The sequence below is a fragment of the Chiloscyllium plagiosum genome, chromosome 16, assembly GCF_004010195.1.
Source record: "Chiloscyllium plagiosum isolate BGI_BamShark_2017 chromosome 16, ASM401019v2, whole genome shotgun sequence".
NCBI lineage: Eukaryota > Metazoa > Chordata > Chondrichthyes > Orectolobiformes > Hemiscylliidae > Chiloscyllium > Chiloscyllium plagiosum.
The window spans coordinates 10,138,017-10,152,287 of NC_057725.1; the positions used below are offsets into that span (position 1 = coordinate 10,138,017).

The 14,271-nt window shown below is 41.4% G+C and overlaps 1 protein-coding gene across 4 annotated transcripts in view; it reads left to right on the plus strand.

Annotated features, from left to right (window-relative positions):
- Positions 1-3,197, plus strand: part of kcna4 (potassium voltage-gated channel, shaker-related subfamily, member 4) — a 96,261-nt gene extending 93,064 nt beyond the window's left edge. For 3 of the 4 annotated variants that reach the window (XM_043705431.1, XM_043705430.1, XM_043705433.1), the window contains one exon: positions 388-3,197. The gene's annotated coding sequence lies outside the window, so the exon portion shown is untranslated. The remainder of the gene's footprint in view (positions 1-387) is intronic. The other variant, XM_043705432.1, reaches the window with a different exon arrangement.
- Positions 3,198-14,271: the final 11,074 nt, after the last annotated feature.

The following is a 14,271-nucleotide window of genomic DNA, read 5'->3' on the forward strand; positions in this document are numbered from 1 at the left end:
GCCTGCTAGACAAACTTTCCTCATTCATGAAGAAGGGCTTATGCCCGAAACGTCGATTCTCCTGTTCCCTGGATGCTGCCTGACCTGCTGCGCTTTTCCAGCAACACATTTTCAGCTCTGATCTCCAGCATCTGCAGACCTCACTTTCTCCTCATTGTTATGATATAGCCCATTACTTATAGTAGGAACAGAGATTGGGGTAGAATGGTGACAGAAGGTTTCGCTAGGTTTCGCTGGGCACTCAGACACCAGCAACAGCTCCCACTTTCCTTCAGAGCATATCTCCCCACTCCAGGCAGAACACAGATGGTGGGTGGGTGAAGTGACTATTTTAGGTTATTCACGTCAGCCTGTATTGCTAAGGCATTGTCTTCCTATCTCCTTTAGAAATCCGATGGACGCGAAAGCAGTGGCACAAATCAATGTGGACTGGAAAAAGATGAGTCTGCCACCAACACCTGACACTGCAGACAAGCAAAACTCTCACCAAATCAATCCTCACCTGTGGGACAAAGGAGGAATTTGCACATCACAAAATCTAGCTTCAGAGACTAGTGAGTGTGGCATATGTTGTTTTTATATGAACTTACTTCAAAAAGAAAATGTTGTCAAAACTAAGGGTTAGATTTTAACTTTGGTGTCATGGAACAAACCTGAGTGGTGATGGCCCAAAACTGAATTGCCACCTTACAGCAGGGAATAATCGCTCAGTGGTTGGCACTATTGCCTCACAGTGCCAGGTACCTGGGTTCAATTCTAGTCTTGGGTGATTGCCCATATGGACTTTCTCCCCCTGTGGGTTTCTATCTTCCACAGCCCAAAGATGCACAGGCTAGGTGAATTGTAAATGCAGGGGTGGGGGGTCTAGGTTGGATGCTGTTTGGAGGGCTGGTGCTGACCTGATGGACCAAATGGCCTCTCCTGGCACTGAAAGGATTCTATGGCACTGATGCCCTGGTCATCACCATTCTTAGGTGGGCAGCTGGCCTGCCCCTGTCCTTCATAGGTACATTCGCAAATTATGACTTCGCGGCACGTGCCGAGTCCAGTTGTAACTTTGACAGACATTCAAGCATCTCACAGTTGTATCGGAAGTTATAGCAGGTGGAACACCAAAGAGTAAATCAGAAATAATATTTAAGGAATTGGGATAAGCACTGGTGCCCGCTCCATGCGCCAAAAGACAGTGTCAGCCACTGCCCTACCCAGGCTCCTCCCACCTAGCAATTGTCCCCATGTAAACCTGACTTCCATATCGATAAGCTCCATGCTTCTAACTGCAACAAGGCATCCAACGATAACATCGTCCTGCCAACATATATTGCGGGTTAGCAGTTGAATAATTAAAATCTACCCCAGAGTTGATTACATCACTCCACTATTTTTATTGCTCTTATGCATGCATTCCATGCCTGAAACAGAAATACATTAATGCAGTCATCTAATCATGTCCAGCTGTGTATGTAAAATTCAAACTTCGGTTTGACTATTGCTGGATGTAGCAGGTTTAACTGTAAATGTTATACTATCGTTGTCTCATAACATTCTGGCTATTCCTTTTGTAATATTTTTAATACACTGTACAATCCTTGCCAGTATTTCTGTTGACTTAACTTTTCTACTCTCAGAAAACTAAAATGATCATTCTGAAGTTATGAAAAATGTGATTTGATGTGTTCTGCATCTGCAGCATCAATGAAACATTATGTTTCTATCGATTTGGAGATTACTGTGTATAGACTGGCCAGTTTGTAATAATCAAAGATGCAGTAAAAATTATTCAATGATAAATAAACATATTTTAAATATCCTAGGCACGACACCTGAAAATTACCAATCAGGCCCAAGTGTTTAAAGATGTATTTAAACCATTGTTCATTTAAAATTCTGCCATTTCAGTCATTCCACTAAACATATATTTTAATGGCCAGTACATTCCTTCATTTGCATCATTTTCATGATTGAGATGTGAGCACCGATGGCATTACCCCCTGCTCTTATCTTATCATCGATGGCAAAGTTAGCATTTACCCCCTGCTCTTATCTTATCATCGATGGCAAAGTTAGCATTTAACCCCCTAATCTTATCTTATCATCGATGGCAAAATTAGCATTTACCCCCTGATCTTATCTAATCATCAATTGCAAAATTAGCATTTACCCCCTGATCTTATCTCATCATGTGAAGGTTGTGGTGAGCTGCCCTCCTGAATTGCTGCACTCCATGTGGTGCAGGCCCATCCACAGATTGGTCGGGAAGCATTGTGACCGAATTCCAGGAAAAGAAAAGTCAGGATTGTGAATGACTTGGAACAGAAGGTGATGGCAATCCCGATGTGTTAGCTGCACACGTCCTTCATGATGATTGGTGATAGACCTCGCAGGATTGGAAGGTTCTGAGAAGGGGCTCTTACCAAGTTGCTGCAGGGCATCTCATAGATGGTACACACTGTTGGTAAGGCACATGAGCATGTTGGGTTTTGGAAACTAACCAGAGGAACTCCTATCTTGTTTCCTGAGCTGGAATGATTGACCTCCAACAATTGTATTTGATAAGACTCCAACCACTGAAGAGCTTTTCACACTGTTGACCATTAACTTCAGTGTTGCTGGGACTCTTGATACCACACTCTGAATAAAACTGCCTTGATGTCAAGGGCAGACACTTTCATCTCATTTCTGAATTTAACTCTTTTGTCCAGTTTTGGATCAAGGACATAATGAGGTCTATAAGAGATACCAACACAGAACCTAATTATTCACAGAAAAAATAAGATGCTTACTGAAATGTTTCCTCTGTGAGTCAAGCCATTTCCTGATATTACATTCCTGACTCCCATGGGGCCATCACACACCATATTATTTTCACCTACGTGAGATGTACAGAATACAGTTTTGGTCCTCCCATCCTCTAGATTGACTGATATGACTGTGAACTGGTTGAAAGGTCTGCTTTGGTTTGTCATCTCTTGGCACCAGCTCTGTGTGTAGTTCTTTGGTTTCCAGCACCTCCTAGTATCCCCTCCATGTCCCTTTATATCCACTATTTTTGGATTTCAGCCCAGCATTCATGTGACCATTTGTAATTTGGAAAGCTGGCCATTTGTTTGCCCTGTATCTTTGAACACAGTTAGGAGAAAGTAAAGACTGCAGATGCTGGAGATCAGAGTCGAGAGTGTGGTGCTGGAAAAGCACACCAGGTCAGGCAGCATCCGAAGAGCAGGAGAATCGACGTTTCGGGCATAATCCCTTCGTCAGGAATGAGGCTTGTGGGCCCAAGGCTGAGAGATAAATGGGAAGAGGGTGGGTTGGGGCAAGGTATCTGAGAATTCGATAGGTAGATGAAGGTGGGGGAGAAGTTGACACGTTGGAGAGGAGTGTGGAGTGGATAGATGGGAAAGGTGATGGACAGGTCAAGAGGGCAGTGCCGAGTTGGAGGCTTGAGACTGGGATAATGTTGGGGGAGGGAATATGAGGAAATTGGTAAAATCCACATTGATCCCATGTGGTTGCAGAATCCCAAGGCAGAATAAGAGGCATTCTTCCTCCAGGCATCGGGTGGTTAGGGTTTGGCGATGGAGGAGGCCCAGGACCCGTATGCCCTTGGCAGAGTGGGAGGGGGAGTTGAAGTGTTCAGCCACGGGGCGGTGGGGTTGGTTGGTGTGGGTGTCACAGAGATGTTCTCTGAAATGATCCGCAAGTTGGAGTCCTGTCTTCCTGATGTAGAGGAGACTACATCGGGGAGGCAGGATGCCAACTTGCAGATCGTTTCAGAGAACATCTCTGTGACACCCGCACCAACCAAACCCACTACCCCATGTCTGAACACTTCAACTCCCCCTCCCTCTCTGCCAAAGACATGCAGGTCCTGGGCCTCCTCCATCGCCACTCCCGACATCTAGAAGAAGAATGCCTCTTATTCTGCCTTGAGATCCTGCAACCACACGGGATCAATGTGGATTTCACCAGTTTCCTCATATTCCCTCCCCCAACATTATCCCAGTCCCAAGCCTCCAACTCGGCACTGCCCTCTTGACCTGTCCACTACCTTTCCCATCTATCCGCTCCACCCTCCTCTCTGACCTGTCACCTTCTCCTCCACTTACATCTTCCTATCGAATTCTCAGGTACCTTGCCCCCAACCCCCTCCCATTTATCTCTCAGCCCTGGGCCCACAAGCCTCATTCCAAATGAAGGGATTATGCCCGAAACATCAACTCTCCTGCTCTTCGGATGCTACCTGACCTGCTGTGCTTTTCCAGCACCACACTCTTGACTTTGGATACAGTTGCCTAATAGAACACAGAACAGTACAGCACAAGAATGGGCCCTTTGGCCCATGATGTTGTGCCGAACCTCACGCAAAAATAAACTAATTCCGTCTGCCTTCCCTTGGTCCATATCTTTCCATTCCTTGCACACTGTTGTGTTAATCTAGATATCCCTTCAATACCTCTATTGTATCTGCATCTTGTCTGATGATCTCATTATAACTGCTTGATTCCATTCTAAGAATAACTGATAGGATCAGCTCAGGTTTGATATCTTTCTGGTAGTGTAATAAGTTTTTATTTCTCTGGTGTGGTTTTTCAGTTCTTATTTTCTTATTTGATAAGAATAAGATGTGCAAACAGGATTGAATCTTTTGTCATTGCTACAATGAATGTTTGCAATTGATTGACATTTGTATGTAGTTGTGAGATGAACTTTCTTTTTCAGGGAGACTTTCAAAGTATTGTTGTTTATTGAGTCAATGTGAGGAACATTTCAAAGACTTACCAGATTTACCAATGGCTCATTGATTCGTACGTAGTGGGTATAGGGAGGATGGAGGTGGAGGATGCATGGACATAGATGGCTAGTGTGTGCGTTGTTGATATGAGTGTGCTTGACGAAATACAATAAAGCATGGGTGGTATATATGGGAGTATGAGGGAGCACGGAGAATGTTAGGGGACACAGGTAAGCCCTTTTAAACTCATCTATCGAAATGTACCCAACTCCGCAGCAGGCTAAAACTCATGCACGTTTTATATCCTCATGTACCTGATGGGTTTTCCACAGATTTTCAGAACCAACCGATCAAAAATAGCATGGGTCATGAATTTTTTTTTTCCCATGTTTTTTTCTGAGCTAAGATGATTGGCCTCCAACAGTTGTATTTGGTAAGACTCTAACCAGTGTAAAGCTTTTCACACAATTGCCCATTAACTTCAGTCTTGGTCCTTGATGCCACATTCTGAATAAAGCTGCCTTGATATCCAGGGCAGAAACTCCCATCTCGTTTCTGGAATTCAACTCTTTCAACAAACCTTCGGTCACAAACACAATGAGGCCTTCATAACGGCAAATTCAACTTCACTGACATGTTTCCCAAACCAGGGAGGGTTGGGAACAGAGGGGTGATTTTGAAATCCCTGCCCATGGACCTCATGTGACCCATAAAAAAGCGAAATGCTGCCAAAGCTGAGAATAAGAAAGGGTGAGAAAGCATCAGTTGATATTTGTGGAGAGAGAACAAGATTAACATTTCAGGTAGACAATCTGTCATCAGAACTGATGAGAACGAGAGATTGGAGAGTTTCTTAAAAGCAGTGAAAGAGCAGAGGAAGCAAAAGACAAAATTCCAGATAGGTTTGAGAGGGGATATCTGGCCCGTTAACATTGGTTTCAAATTGAAATGTGGATAATGGGTGGGGATGTTCTGTCCCACAGAGTTGAGCTTAAAAGCAGGACAGGTAACAAACTTGCAACATCAGCTTGGCAAGCCAGCACACTGGGGACATTTGTCCTCTGTGGAAGGATATTTTCTAAGACAGTAAGATCCCACCCTGTATCTCCTACTGAAATCTCTCCAATAATAACTTTTCTTTCCATAGGGACTCATCATTTGAGGTCCCTCCTTGACACCGTTAACTGTTGAAATAACGCAAAAAAGGTCAGGCTCCACAAAAAGAGTTTTTTTGTAGAACAAGCCAGTTTTTAAACAATTCAGAAGCATGTTAAAAGTTTTCTTCTTCTCATGTGCTGCATCCTGAGCAGTATTATTATCTCCAGTGTGTAAAATTTATAGCACACTTCTGCCTGTTAAATATAAATTCTAACCTGTTAGTTATGGTTCGCTTCCAGCCTATCATCTTGCCAATGCAAATATTCACAGACTAATTTATTCATCTCTCATATTACTGCAACAAGAGCAGTGTGCTTCAGCTACATAAATATAAACCATTAACATTATAGTCAATAACTTCTATATTTCTCAGAAGTGCTTTGTACTGTACAAAACAGAATGGGTGCAGATAGCCTTTGGATTTTGTGTGTAACCAACGTCCCTGTGCTTCACCTTTTCAAACATGTGCTGACAATTTGTGAAACTGCTTTAAGCTTTTACTGTATTATAGCCTGTTCAAAATACTGCCTGCCATCATCAATATTAAATACGCCAAAGGTTATAAACTGGTTGATTGGTAAAATATCACAGTAAGCCCTAAATGAATCTACTGGGTGTCTGACATACTGTGAGCAGTTTGAACAACAAGACACTGTGTGCATTGTTCACTGATAAAGCTTCAGCCACAACTACATTTAAAGTTGCATGAAGACCAGCATGAAGACCTTTAACAACACACTGTCCCTTCTTGCTGAGCTGACATTACTTGATATAGTTAATTTCACAAAGACAGCTTGGTTGACAAGTTTTGCAATTACACTTCATTTTCAAAGATTTACTGAGCATCAAATTGTCCCATCGAACCTTTAAGAGAAACATTAAAATGTTTCTGTAATGTATTTAAGTTTAAAAGTATTTCTTCACTCTTGGTGGTGGTACATTGCAGTTGGTGTAAATGTGAAGCAACATGAGCCATAAAAGCCAAATATGCTGCAGGAATCCAGCAGGTCTGGCAGTATCTGTGGAGAGACAGAGTTTGGAATCTGATGCACTTAATTTCATAGCCTTGCACTGACTAGTAACTAAATCTGGCTCAAATGGAGTTAGCACATAGTGGGCTGGTTTAACGTTGTACCAGCAGCAGGTTTGAAGGAATGTCCATCTCAGCCACCAGCACAACTCTATGTGCAAAGGGTCAGGATGGTCAGACAGCCTCCTTTTCAATGGGCCAGTTGACAAACCAGGAGCTAATGGGTGACGGAGAGAGCAATCAACAAGAAGCCAGTCCACCAAGTTTCCCTTGTGAAAATGATGTCGGGGGTTGGGTCCCTCATTAATGGACCTCCTTGCCTCATCATGGAGGGCATTTCCAAGACATAATCCCCCTCTTCTCTCACAGCCCAGGTTCCCAACTACAATGGCAAATTGACCCAGGCAACTTGCACATCATCTCCTTGCCACTGTCTCCACTGCCCTCCACACAAACCTGACTGTCCCAAACTCACCTCGCTTGAGGAATCCGTGTCATATCAGTTTCACCACTGCTCCACAGAGGTCCAACGGCCTCTGATTGCCTGAGAACTCTCTTTTGATGTGGGACTTCCTGTTCCTGAAAAAAGGAGGTGGGTGCAAAATTCTCATCTCTGTTGAATGTCTAAGGGATAGCCATTCTTCCCCTGGATCAGCTGATGAACTGCAAGCCCTGGGTCATTCCTCCATTGCACTCTACCATTTCAGCCTGGGGGGGTGTCAACTCAGATATCTTTTTAAATCCACCCTGAAATCTAATGTAAAGGAGCCCCAAAATTAGTTTACAACCCCCATAAAATGGACAAAGCAATTAATTCCATTTGTTACATTTGTTACTTGACACAAAATCCTTCCGATAGGAAGGAGACCAGGTTTGCACACAATATTCCAAAAGTGGCCTAACCAATGTCCTGCACAGCCGCAACATGACCTACCAACTCCTGTACTCAGTGCTCTTGGATAGCGAAGAAGGTTACCTCAGAGTACAACGGGATCTTGATCAGATGGGTCAGTGGGTCAGTGGGCTGAGGAGTAGCAGATAAGATTAATTTAGATAAATGTGAGGTGCTGCATATTAGAGGAGTAAATCAGAGTAGGACTTATACACTTAATAGGAAGGTCCTGGAGAGTGTTGGTGAACAAAGAGACCTTGGAGTGCAGGTTCATAGCTCCTTGAAAGTAAAGTTGCAGGTAGGTAGGATAATGAAATGTTTTATCTGCCTATGCACATCAGGCAAGAAAGGAAGAGGGCTTTAAGAGTGGATTAACAAATACCGATGAGAGAAATACTCTTAACTGCAGTAAATTATTCAAGTGCTTGTTAAAAAGCTTACTACAGGATAATTTAAACCTTGAATGGTAGATGCTCACAATTTATCAGAATGCATTAATGTCAAACACAAAGTAGGCACTAAATGCTTTATTTCAGCTTGTTTTATAATGACAATACTTTTGTTTCACAGATTTGCATTTCTTCTCAGTGATCTCTTTTTCAGCTTAATTTCCCTACTTTTCACAACTGTTCAAGAAATGATAAATAATCTGATGCATCACTTCACATAGCACTTTCGTAATTAAAGTATGTGAGCAGCAGATTTAAAGAGGAACATTTTCTATCAAAGTTTTACCATTAAAAGAAGCAAATACCAAAGTCGCTTTTTTTTAAAATGATGTATGTTCTAAAAGCTTTACATATTAAATTTGCTATGTGCAAAGTCAAATGATTATATATGTAAAAAACTGATTCAAGAAAAGTAGTGTAGTGAAAAAGTAATATATTTTTTTTCACAAATGTAGATAAACAGATATTACCTGGTTTACATGGAAAATGTAAAATTACATTCAGGGTTGCCTGGTCATATAACGTCAGGGGTACTGGCAGCATACAGAAAGAGTAATAGTTATTTGAACTTAATTGCAGGAAACATGCAAAATTGAGAAACAGCTGCATATAATATAGCGATTAATAATTCTGTATATTCAAGACTATGTAAAAATTCTGTAGTGTATAATTGTATGGAAAAGTTTGAATGTATTTGAGGGTGGTTTGGACAGTGTTTGATTTGCTGCAAAATTATGTCAGTTACTGGATCACCCATACTGTTCCTAGATTCTGAATATTCATTTGCCTTTGTGTGTTTGAAAAAAACATTTCTTTTATTGCCTAATTCATGAGCCTGTCCTTTGTATCTATGTTTCACATGATTCCTGAGATAGTTTTACATTGCATGATGCAATTTATTTTACACTTTCCCTGCCTGCTGAAATGTGTAAATATGTCAAATATTTATTGATTTGGGTGCTAATGTAAGTGGGCATTTGGAACCCTCTTATTTTGTAAAGTAAAATAAATCTCTATGTTCATAAGCATTGAAATTAGCAATATTAGAAAAGTTGTATATAAGGGAAAATGTGCAATAAAAATGTAAAATATCCAAATATGAACTGTGTCAACTATTGAATCTTTTGTAAAAAATGGGAACACCTTAGGAGTTGTGCTGAATCTGTTTGTGTGACAACAAACCAAGTTTATAAAGTGTGTTTAATGAAATAAAATATCTCGAGGCACTTAACAAAAGCAGTTGACATTTTTGTCAAAATATTTGGAATAGTTGACATTTGTCACTGAGCCACAGAAGGAGAAATGAGCAGAGATTGAAAAATATCTCGATCTAAAAAAGGTGGTTGATACTGTGCTGTACTTCTCTTTGTTCTTGTTCTTATACTAAAGACTTTTGACTCAGCCAGGCAGACACGTTTGGAATATTTACAGATGATGTAAACCTTATAGAAGTGCAATAAACTGTATAGAGAATTGTGAGATTTTAGGGTGATATATTGAGCAGACACATCAGATGAGATTTAATGCAGAGCAGTATGACATAACCTGTTTTAGTTAGATGAACAAAGTGGGACCACACAAAATAAAGAATACTCTCAGCTCACTTACTCTTGACCCGCAATAGCACCTAGGAACTTGTGACAAAATTAGGAGATTTATCCCATTGATTATTCAATCAATGGAAAGGTATAGTCATAATCATTGAATTATGCCAATTAGCCATCCATTGCTGTCCACAGCGCTTGGTTAGTTCAGTTGGCTGGATGGCTGATTTTCAACACAGAGTAATGTCAAAGCATGGATTCAACTTCTGTATTGGCCAAGGATACCACAACGAACTCTCCTGAACCTCTCCGCTCGCTTCGGCTGTATGACTCCCAGGTTAAACCACCACAGGTTTTCAGGCTCGCTGTCTCATTCGAGACGAGCACTATGGTGACTTCACCTTTACTCATCCAGTGGTTGGACAGGTCCAAAAGACAGCATTGGTAGCGAAATGATATTGAGTTGGGAGGATGTGGTTCAAGGAGTTTTTAACAATGAACATGATCTTATAAAGTCTAATGGTATCAAGTTAAACATGAACAAGGGAATTTTCCGCCGATTATAACTGCAAACCGAATTGATAAGTCTGAATGGTGCCATGCTAAGCAGCACTTGGAACATAAGACCTATGAGGAGCAGTTGACTATATTTCACCAGAAGCCTGCTCAATCATTCAATGTCATCATGACTTAGGTTCACTTTTTCTTCTTCATCATCTGAATGTTTACTGCCCACTTTCCCTCCAGCTGAGTAATGCAAGTTTTGCAATGACTACATTCCCCCACCAGCTCACTGACCACTTTTTGGGGCTGTTCTTAATTCCCTGAAGCAACCACTCTGTACCTGCTGGCTTTCAACTCAAATTGTCAACCCCAAGTACCTTGCATAACCCCTTTGAAGATCTCAACACCTGGCTTTAAATGCCGGTAATGTGGTCTTAAATTTGGCGCTATTTGGCCTTAACCTGGGAACAAATGGGATTGCTTTGGTGAACATTGTCAGTGCTGGGAATGCTGTTTGCTTAGTGGCCGACTCAGTTATGCAACTCTTTTTTCACTTCATTAGGAAATATCGAGGGTGTTGAGGTGCAATCCAGACTTCTAAAGGGCAGAACCTGTCACATTCTGTCGATCTATGTTCCATATACCCCATTCTGTTTCTCAACAGCTAACAAATTCCTAACCCAAAACAAGAGGTTATCTTGAATTGTGTACACTTCCATCTGGGCTACAAATCCGGGGGATCATGGTAATATCGCTACATGAGCTAAGTTGCAACAGTTCTAGTGACAAAGTGATCATAACGCTGCCTTTGGGCTAAAAACGCTCCAGCTACAATTCCCATCTGTGCGGGCAATGGGTCAGAGCAAGTTGAATCAGGATACTGAGGAATAATCCACAGACTAATGCTGTGGGTGCACTGTTTCAGGTGGCAGGTTCTATTAAGTCATCGCACACAGCTGATGTTACTCGTTTTCCAATGAAACTATTTACAATTGACACATTATTGGATTAAAATATTTAGGCGTCAGCACTTTAAAAGTTGGAATCGTATATTACAATTCAAATTAATATTTCATAACCCGTTATTCAAGACAGAATACAGTAATGCTCAATGGTGTTGAATTCTTTCATTTGATACACTGAATAAAGTATCTTAAAGAGTGGAGTCAGTTTACCAATCCTTACATCGGGTAACACTTTTGCCTCTTGTATGAATAATTAAGACATGGCCGTAATGGAGAACAGATTTCCTGCGTATTCCCTTTATACCAGTAAACCAGTTTGTGCACATACTTGAGCTTACTTTGCACTTCAGTTTTTTTTGTCACAACCATCTTTAAAAACCAATTTCCAAGAGTTGATCAACAAAGGACTTTGTGGAAGTCTCTTCAAGCAGCTGTGTAAAATTCAGAGTTAATTCAGAATCATTTTGGTGAGACATGTTACGAGATACATTCATGACAGGTCGGATCTGAACCCCGACCTTCTGGGTTAAACTTGAGGATACTACCACTGCTCCACAAGACACAAACACAGAACTCACAATTGCAGCTCTAGGTCAGTAATGAAAAAGCAAGATAAATCAGCTCCTTCCAACTGCGGTATCAATAAGCTTCGGCAGCTTAAATAACTGATGAAAGAGACACGATTTCTGAGCCAGGCATGACTATGACATGGACTGGGAGATGATTGTGCCATGTACATGTTAAAATGCTGACATCTGATGGTGGGATGGAGGAGAGTGTAAGGTGAGAGTGGGACTTCAGGAGATGGGAGAGTCCTAGAGAAATGTTGGATGGCACTGGCCAGACAGCAGACGGGAGAGTGCAGTGGCAGTCATGGTTAAGGGATGAATACGTAGGGAGCAGATTATTCGGTGTGCATTAGGGTAATAGAACAGAGCGGGGAATACAATATTACAGCTGCAGAGAAGGTGCACATAGAGTGAGATCAACATTAAAAACGTAAAATTTGAAAGGTACATTCAGAAATCTACAGCAGGGAAGACGCTGTTCTTGAATCTGTTGGTGCGCATGTTTAATTTTTTGTATTTTCCACTCAATGGAAGAGGTTAGAAGACATTATAACCAGGGTGGGAGGGGTCTTTGATTTTGTTGGCCTGTACTGCACGCAAAACAATATGTTTCACTATAGCTGGGTTACATGTGACAGTTATAAATCAAATCAAAAGACAGAAGAGTTTCAAAGGACTTTTCTTAAGACAGAAGAGGTCTCAGGTCTCTCCTGATCATAAATGTTTCTGCAGCCAACCACCACTGAGCTCCAGGATGAGCATCCACTTCTTCAGTTGGCTGGTGAAGAAGTCAGATTGTGTAAACAACATAATTCATCTTCATTGCAATAAAAAATGGAAAATGAGCAAATCAATCTCACTTTAGGCAACCAATCATTTAACTATCCTTAAGGTTCATTTCTGCCTGTGGCAGATTCCGTAATCCATGCCCAGATTAAAGTGACAGCAAATACATCCGGAATGTGAAGGGAAACCTGTGACCACATTTTTTTTTAACAAATTCCCCTTGCAGTTTCCACAAGGAATTATAATAACAATGAGCTCCAGCATTTCATTTCTACAGACTGTCACACACCTCCTTCTGGAATGTGCCTATGCAGAGGACGTCTGGAGAGGAATGCAGTGGTGTTTGTCGAGGTTCGTCCCGAGCAGCACCGTGACGCGGGACCCTGTGCTCTACGGTCTGTTCCCCGGGACGCACACTGAGACGAACATCAACTGTGCCTGGAGGATCATCAACTCGGTCAAAGACGCTCTTTGGTCTGCCGAAACCTGTTGATCTTCCAGCTGAAGGAGTTGACCCCGACTAAATGTTGCAGACTGGCACATTCCAAGGTCCAGGACTCCATACTGAGGGACGCGCTGAAGCTTGGGGCAGCCGCTGCCAAGGCGCGGTGGGGAAAGACCACCGTGTAACATCTGCCTGCCTAAGAAGAACAGGGGACCCACTCAGAAATTAGGCCCCACTAATGCCTCAGCAAAATACCTGGATGGTCAAGGTACAGACTTGTATATACGAATGATTAATTCCGATCTCTGTATGTAAAGAAATGGAATGTATGCATAAGAATAGCATGACCAATTGCATACTTATCAAAATAATTTTATGAATAAAGTGTATTTTTGAAGTTAAAAAAAATTATTTTCTACAAACAAACTAGGTTACATCTGCAAGTCCCTCTTCGCAACTTGGATCACACGTGTTGCTCTTCTTCGGAGTCCTCTCCGACACATCAATTGTGATTGGTGGGAGGCCAGGTGAAACTGAAGAAAATAGTTGGATAATCTCACAATTTGTTTCAATTAAAGACACTCAACTCATCCGAGTAACGTGCATGAATTGTGAAAATAATATCATCAACCACATACAAATATTTTGCCATCGTGGTTCCCAACATGTTCCATGCTTCTCTTAACAGCATCTGCTACGTCACACTTTGTTGAATTCAGTTTAATTTGCCATTCATTAATTTGTTCTCAAGCACTTTTTAGGTATCAATCTTCCAGAGTCACCTGGCATGACATTTAGAACAGTAAATGGCAGCAGTTAAAAAAAATGACTTGGACTGAGATTGGTTGTCTAAAGTGAGATAGATTTGCTCATTTTCCATTTTTTAATGCAATGAAGATGAATTATGTTGTTTACACAATCTGACACAGACTATAATAAGACTACACAACATCACCTGCCATTAATAATCGATTAAAGTGAGTCAAGGTAGCATTGGCATTGCAAACATTCAAGATGATAGGAAGAGGTTAAAATTCAAGGCTGCAACTTTAGGATGCAAGTGAAATATACCTTGTGATTCCAATGCAAGTGATACCTTTAATTATAGCACTGTATTCAAATGCAAATCAGCTGGGAGAACAGTACAATCCATAGTGGTTGTTGAAAGCTATTGATAATAGAGGTGTAAACCACAGC